Here is an 8695-nt window from a genome sequence, read left to right as displayed (position 1 = left end):
CTGTGTTGCCATGGCAATGGCATTTGAAGAAATCTCAAAACTGTCTCGTAGATGTCTTCACGGCTGGACTGTTAGCACACATGTGAATTTTGAGCACTTTTTGAACATTTCCATAGGAGTTAAAGGGACATCGTGTTTTATGGAGAGGGATGCGTTTCCATGGAAACGGCATATGGTGAGATTTCAAATTTGGCGTAGAGCTGTTGAGGCATGGACCGGTGATATACAAGTGAAGATTGGGGGACGATTGGACCGTGTCCATTGGACGTACAGCGACATTGCGTTTCATGGCGAGTGGTCTGTCGCCATGGTAACGGCGTATGGGTACCCGGTGCCCGGCATTTTCTTATCAGTTCTCATCTGGAACCGAGTTTCGGTTCCCAACCCTACTCATAAGCAATCATTACTCATACATAAACATCTTTTACTATATTTAGCAGTAAAAAACCTGAGGGAAGATTCTTGAGGCGCAACTAGCTTGTGATGCAAGAACAATTACAAACGGGGGAGAAGGTTCAGGCTCGTCAGGGCATGTCAACTTGAAAAACAAACCACAACTTTCTTTTATCAGATGACTTCTCTGACGACAGCTGATGTAACATTCCAGTGATTGCACCATAGTGGTAAATGAACCACAAAATTGCTTAATGATAACATTAACCACTACAGTTGAAAACAGGTTAAATAATCAGCTAGGACCACTGGTTGTAAAAATGTCAAATAGATCAGATTAGATTTGGGTTTTATAGCCTGATGCCATGTTTTACTATCTTCCAAAATGTGTGAAAATGCTGTTGTTTTTAACTTGAAAAGCGTTGCTCCCATTCAAACACAGCAATTACAGCCCCTCAACACTGGTGCAACTTTAAATTATCTGCACAGAAAAATGTATTTTGGGTCTTATCTTCATGCTACAGTATATCTACAAAACAGAAAAACGACTAAAGGCCTCCAAATGCCCTTCTGTGTATTATTTGTTTTAAAAGATTTATCAAAATCTGGCCAGATAAAAGCAAATTATTCATATTAAAAATAGCACAGGCAAGCTAGTAGAAGACAAACAGTGTTTAACGTCACAGACTCTGTAGGCGGCACATGTCACAACACTGCAGTGTTAAGCCTCCTGTGTGGGCATGCGTCTGTGTGGGCTTCCCCAAGCAAATTCAGATGAAACCTTTAGTGTCCCCTGCCATGCCTTCCGGAGAAGAAATCCATTTTGTCCTGAGGCTATTGTAGTTTGCTACAGGGAATCAGTAGCCTAAATTAACAGCAGGATGATAAACATATTAAATATAACTCTACACTGGTAAACTAACACTGAAAAACAAATTGTTAAGTATTTTCGTGTTATATGAACTCACACGTCCTTGTCAGATCATATGTATTATAAAATAAATGTCTAAGAGTTATATAATAATCCTATTGTTTAACAAAATATATTGGAAATGGAGGTTGAGCTTCAACAATGTGATTTTGTCAGGTGTTAAACTGAAATTTTAATTATCCAAACCCCCGACAATTGTGAACGGCAGTAAATACAAGGAGGAAAAAATAAATATAAACTGTTAATACAAAAATGTATCAGAGATTTGCAACCTTTTGACTTTTGTTAAGCCTTTTCCTAACAGCAAAATGGTTTAAGCTTTTTAAATTCTAAAAAGTCCTGCACTGAGCTTATTGCAGATGCAGATTTTTGTTTTAAGTTACAAATGACAACCACAAGGTTTCTTAAGAAGCACCGGGTGATTGTTCAATGAGGAGGTTATTATTGGCTATGGTCCAATTTGTTTTCCTCCTCGATGCAAATGTTGTTTAGTCACAAAACTGAGTCATAGTCTAAGGCAGCATAAAAACCGAAGGTGCACATGGAGAGAGTGCACTGCACAGGGAAAGGGAATCCCAGAGTTTATACGAGATAGAAGAACAAGGACAATTCCTGTTTGTTTCACCGTGTTTTGGGGAAAATTGCTCTGATTTTCAACATCAGCATGGACTCCACAGCTCTCCTGGTGAGTACTGTTAAAGGTTTTGAAAAAATATAAGATCTGAATACAGCTTTTATTTATTGTACTTGATAGGGAAAGACAGATTTGTTGTCTATGCTTTCACAAAGAAAGCTGCAATATTGCAAAGCTCACAAACAAAAAGCATCTCAGAAAGTTATCAACTAGTTATTTGGTTATAGTGGTGAAAGTGAATCGCACACGTTGATAACGTGAGTCTAATTGAAACATATCTATGTTTACAGAATCTTTTTTTACAGCTGGTGCTTATGGGGACAGTGTGCGGCATCCCTGTCTGTAAACATCCCTGTGAGCGGACCAGTGAATACAACGAGTTGCCCTTCAGACTTATCATAGAGCTCAAAGACTCTTCGGTGGCACCCTGGAAAATTAGGTGAGTTCCCTTTCTGTTGCACAGGAACATCTTACTAATTACTGAGTAACTTTGTCGAAGCTGAATTCTATCTTAAGCTACTTACAAGACTGAGGGTCATGATATACTCAAACAGAATTACTTTAAACTATTTGTTCTACGATCACATCAGCATTTAAAATAATGGGGAAAAGACCCACAACTTCTCAGTCTTTCATAAGGAATTGATGGAGTTGCACTTTGCAGTTAACATTACAAATTACAGAAATAGAATTGTCTAGAATGGAAAAAGAGAGCTAGAGAGAGCCATTTAAACCCACCTCTGTAAATCAAATCAATTGATGCAACTGTGCAGCCTTAACAAATGACATCTTGGATTTAAATGTTCTCTGTGGCAAAACTTTAATGAAGTGCCAGAAAAATAAAATGAATGGGAGCAGAAATCTATAGACTTACACATGTCTGTGTTAACAAGCCCCATTTCCCCTCATTTGTTTCATCCACCCTTGTTTGCCACTCCACTTCCACATATTTATGTTCTTTTATTTTCCTTCTCTTTTCCAGTAATGACACAGTATCAGACAGACACCCCGAACACATCTCGTACGCTGAATGCAAGCATTGCACTTTGAAGAACATGGTCGCCAAGCCTATCATGATCGAGGTTTCTGTCTATCACAACATAACTGGACCTGATTGGTGCAAGTGTCCCTTCAATCTGGCCGTTGGATGTACATGTGTCCAGAAACATTAACGAACTGATGCATGTTATGGACATGTAATAATTATATCATATGTTTTTCCCTTGCAATTTCATAAGTTGCTTTATTGGGGATTCCGATTTTATTTAGGAAAAAAACATTATTTTCTGTTACCTACTTTTTTCTGTTACATTTGTGTTACATGTATCATGTAGTGTGCAACAAATACTTACTACAAAATAAATAATATTTGTGTTTAATACAAATGTGAAAACTAAACAATTGTTTGCATATTGTGCATTATGAAATGCTACTGTGCTAGAGTTTACTGTATCCGTAATAAAATATATTGAATTCAAGTCAAATGAGAATGTTTTGATTTTCTGTATCAGTCACATCAGCCAACCTTTTGCACAAAACCTATACCCCACAAGTGGGTCCGTGTACTTTTTGTCAGTTTCGTTTGAACCAAAAGCCAAAACACGAAAATACCAGCCTTTTTTCGTTTTTGATTTAAAACGAAAAAACGGGAAACAAAAGCCATTTTCCCGTTTTTGCTGTCTGAATAAAAAAACGGATAACAAGAACACCTAATTAAAAAAAACGGTCCGGTTTTTGATAACAACTTCATTCAATTTTCCGTTTTGTATTGAAGAATGAAGAAAAAGTGGTCCGGTGGACCGGAAGTTAAAGAACATCTTTCAAAATAAAAGACACGACAATATAATGGCAATAGCCGCTTTCACACCAAGTAGCCTACTTTGCCGTACTTATGGCGCGTTTCCACTACAGCGCGGAGCACGGTTTAAGAGGGCTGTGACGTCAGCGGCCTGTTTTTGGTTGCGTTTCCACTTGGCCTAGTACCGGCCGGCGGGTCCTAATTCACAGTTTTTCTGGCCTCATAAAATTGTGGGTCTAGGGCCAGAGACAACGAGGCTGAGTCGGGCTGAGTATGCTAAACTAGAGAGAGAATCGCTGTCAAGGGGGCTACAACTACAACAAGATGGACATATTTGACCGTGATTTAATTGTAATACACGTTTCAAAATGATGCCGAAGTAACAACATACTGATACCGGTTAGTAAAAACCATGAATGAATGCTTTGACAAGTCTGCAGACAGACGGCAGGCGAAAAACCTTTTAAAATGCGTGTTTTCTAAATGGAGATTGGCTAAGCTAACGCAGTATATGCTCCGACCGTCCACACTCACAACAACGGCCTATACAGACATAAATAAAGCAGCGACTGTATTCGCCATGACACATGCAGTCTGTGGTTTGTACTTGTTTAACTTTTGTCTAGTTTCTGAACATATATGAGGAGCTGTGAGCTCTGAGTGCTAACAGCTAACGGCTGTGTTGTTTTTCTGGGGTTCTCATTGAAGATGACGTCACGGCTCCGCCTACACTGCATTACTATAGATACTACCCCAGTTCCTAAACTGTAATGGAAATGCGCCATAAAGTGAGCCAGTCCTAACGAGGCCTAGCCACACCAAGCGAGGCCGAGCGAGGCCGTGTAGTGGAAACGCGCCATTAGTTCCCAGCACGTAGTTCCCCCATGGAACTAAAGAGCAGATCGCGTTCATACCGGAATAAGTCCCTGAGGGAAGATTACGCAAATGAAGCCGAATTTCGTTCGTTTTCCGTTTCGTTTCCGTGTAAACGGAGCTAAGGCTAACCCCTATCCCTCCGTAGTCTTTCAAGTAGGAGGAGAAATGCCAGCGTTCTCCTCCGGTTTACAGGCACTGTGTAAATTATATATATAGAATAATTATGATGATGAATGCATTTTTTTACCACTAAAATACAGCAACACATCTTTGATTCATGTCGTTTATAACTGGAATATTACAGTTATTATTAACTTTGTCTGTACAAAAGTAGCCTGTCCAGGAAATATGCCCAAATCAACAAAAACTGCGAGCCGGCAGGCAAGACGCTCCGCTTCTGAAATGCTTCTGAAACGCGCCCGGTAGGGTATGACGCCGGAGGAGGCCGGACCAAAACCGCGGCGCAGCCGTTACGTGGCGCAGACGGACCCGGTGGAATCTAGGGGTCAGGCTCCGTTTACACGGAAACGAAACGGAGAACGAACTCTCTGGGTGTTTCTCAATCTCGAGTAAAGCTGCTCCAGAGCCACTATTTCAAGCATACTACGTCACTACGTACTCAAGATTGAGAAACACCCGGGCCCTTTCTCATGTCATCAAATGTCCCTCCTCGACTCCTCGGTCCTTCGGTAGTGACCCGGAAATGAATTTTAGCGCGCCATGTTGAAGGACATCTCATTTCTCGAAATGCACATCGAGGACCGAGCATCGAGCGTCGAGGAGGCTCTCTGGAGGAGCTATAACCGAGGATACACTGATGGGTCCTCCACGGTCCTCCACGGCTCCTTCGTGGATGCATTTCCGGCAACAGTGATGTTTCAAAGAGTCGAGACGCACGACCGGACTTATCTCAGCCAATGACAGCTCTGCATGCATCCCCTGGATATTATTTTATTAACTGCTTTCATCGCGACGCGATGTTTACAGTGAGAACAGCTGTGAGGTCCGTGCAGAAAGCAGAGCAGTGTGTATAATATATATCATATCACTCAGTATAACAGGCCTACTCTCTTTATTTGCTTTAGTTTAGTAGATATCTACAAATAATAATGCTTCACATCATAAAATACACAACGGCTGTAGTCTGATTATATGCTTTAGGAGCTGTAGGTGCGTGTGTGTGGTGTAGGTGTGTGTGGTACAGTGTGTGCGTAGATGCAGCGGACAGACAGGTCTCAGTTGGTTTGGTGTCCTCTGCTTACTTGTAATACTTGTAAATAAAACTTTTGGCCCATCATTTATTTCCCTCATTGTAGCGACCAGAGAGGGGGGGGGGGGGGATATATCCAGTCTCTGATAGTGTTACGTTATTATGAGAGTGCTCTGTTTGATTCTGAAATTGTATACATTTATATAAATATATATATAAATATATATATGTGTGTGTGTGTGTATGTGTGTGTGTGTGTGTCCGCATCTGTAGCCTGTTATTGTATAATATATATATATAAATATATAAGTCGTCATGAACACATCTGTCCATCAGACAGAGGGCTGCTGTGCCTCCTGTCATCATTAATGGACGTCTCTTTAAAATGACCACTCAGAGGAGAGGAGTTCTCATTTCTCTAACCGCCTGCTGCTTCCCCTCCTCTCTCCTCGGTTCCCCTCCTCGGCTCCTCCGTTCGCATCTCCTGTGGGCGGGACTAAGTCTCGAGGATAGGAGTCGAGGAGGGGAGTCGAGGAGGGACATTTGAAGACATGAGAACGGGCCCCACTCTCCAAAATTGGCCTCCATTGTTGTGCACAACAAAGTGTTCAAGCTCAGATTTCTAAGTGATCTAATTGGTTACATGGCTTTTAACATGTGCATGGGGGCAGGGGTTTGATGATTGAGTGTGTTATTTCAATGGCAGTGTTTAGCAAACAACACACAGGCTGTCGGTTTTGAATAACGTAACTAGTGTTAATAAGAGCGTGTAGTTATTTGCAAAAAGTGTATTTTGGAATATCAAACTTAGTGTAGAGCAGACAATGTGCTTATGATTTAGTATATCTGTTCAATAGATGAAAGGCAACTTGAGTTTGTGGTTTCAATAATTGTGCCAAAAGCACCAGTTTGTGTCTTGGTAATTGCACAAAGCTGTAATAGGCCACAAATAATCACATTTTCTCATTAAAGAAAATTCTCTGACAATTCATATTGAATATAATCTATCGTTGCAGCTTTAACCACACTATTTAAAATGTTGTTCTCCTCCATCTTTTATTTTAGTTCATATCATAAGTTCATAACCCTATTAACCAACCTGCACCATATGTTTGTTCCTGTTAAATCCTTCAGGCAGATTCTACTTTACCTCACAAGAGTATGAACTATATGTTATTATGTTTCTGTGTTAAAGGTCCCATGTCATGGCCATTTCCTGGCGGGTACTGTAGGCTAGGGAAGGCTAAGCCTTCCCAAATATTTTTGTCGCATCCTGGTAAAATAAAAATATAATGTATAATGTTTGTGTCTTTGACATTAGCGCTGCTATGCAGCCACCTGTGCCCTGTTCTATGAAGCCAGTTCAACATACCCTGGATATGTTTGAGTTATCTTAACTAACCCAAAACAAACGAGATCTCGCTAAGCGGTCCTACGACGCTGGTTATCAACTCGGTAAATCAAGCCAGGGTTTCTCGCTCCAGCTGAGAGCGCGTTCATGTGAAAGGGGCGGGGTTAGCTACATTTGACCAATCACAAACAGGGACAAGTGTAGCCTACTGACAGCGCAGCGTCATACTTCATTAATGAAAAGTAAACTAATATTAGACAAATATGAACTTTAAACATCCATGACTTAAAGGTGGGGTAGGTCATTTTGGAGAAACCAGCTTGAGTGCGCTAGAATTTGAAAATACACAGCCGGAAAAAATCGGCCACTTCCTTACAGAGCCCCTCCTCCAACACACACGAACGCGCACATGACCAATGAGGGCACGAGATAAGTTTGTGCACAGATGGAAGGCTGACAGACAGGTAGGCCATCCAGTTATTTTAGCCGGGCCGGCTAAAATGATTGGTCGTGCTTTTTACAGTACTACGGCTTCCACAGATGATATTTTTATATGAATTTTTTGTCAAAGCACTTAAAATATTCATTGCTATCGGGATGTTAAGAGCATTCCATGGAATATAACAAATGCTTCTGCATACACAGTGGCGGCGCCAGAGATTTTCTCTAGGGGGTGCTGTGGGGTAGCTTGACGTTTCATAGAGGGTGCTCAAACATTTAGGGTTTCCCATTAATGCACCAGCGCTACAGTTGAATTTTCTACTGCAACACTCCCCACACGCACAGGACACCCGCGACTGTTGCTCGATAATCAGCTCACGGCATATGGTGTAATCAGGGGTAAAGTGCTATTTTTACAAGTGGGGAGTGAACCTAACCTCCTTTAGGAGGGTCCTCACCTCCTCTAGGAGGATCCGGGGGCATGCTCCCCCGGGGAGATTTTCTTTAAAATATTGAAGTTAAAAGCATCAATCTGGTGCACTTTGAGAGCAACATTAAGAGATCTATGGATACATCTCTCAACACCCATATGAAACAGAACTGTAAACAGATGTACTTTTTCTTCATAGATATTTTACAAATCACTCCCCTTTTAAACTGTATTCCTGTTTTACTGCCATATTTCAGAACTGTTCTTCATTTATGCTCTTATTTTTGTATACTGATCATATAAACGTGTGCCTTGGAAATACTTATTTACATAAATGGTGACCAAACCGTTTGAGACCCACTGAGATAACTAGACTAAAGTTAACTATCTAAACACTGAGAGATTCCTTTACTTCACCCGAGTCCCCCGAAAAATTGAAGCTTTAGATAATATTATATAAATAGATAAAAGAATATTATGAGCGAGGCACGGTGACATACTTATTGTGCAGTGACTGTTACTTCCTGAGCACAATGACAAAACTCCATCTGCCGAACATCTTGAGGGATCTCCAGGATTATCAATATGTGGAGGACCGAGTCAAAGCCGACATCCAATTCAATGACAAGAA

This window comes from Trematomus bernacchii, unplaced genomic scaffold (assembly GCF_902827165.1).
Source record: "Trematomus bernacchii unplaced genomic scaffold, fTreBer1.1, whole genome shotgun sequence".
Classification (NCBI taxonomy): domain Eukaryota; kingdom Metazoa; phylum Chordata; class Actinopteri; order Perciformes; family Nototheniidae; genus Trematomus; species Trematomus bernacchii.
The sequence above is the reverse complement of the archived record's forward strand: the minus strand, read 5'-3'. Positions refer to the sequence as shown.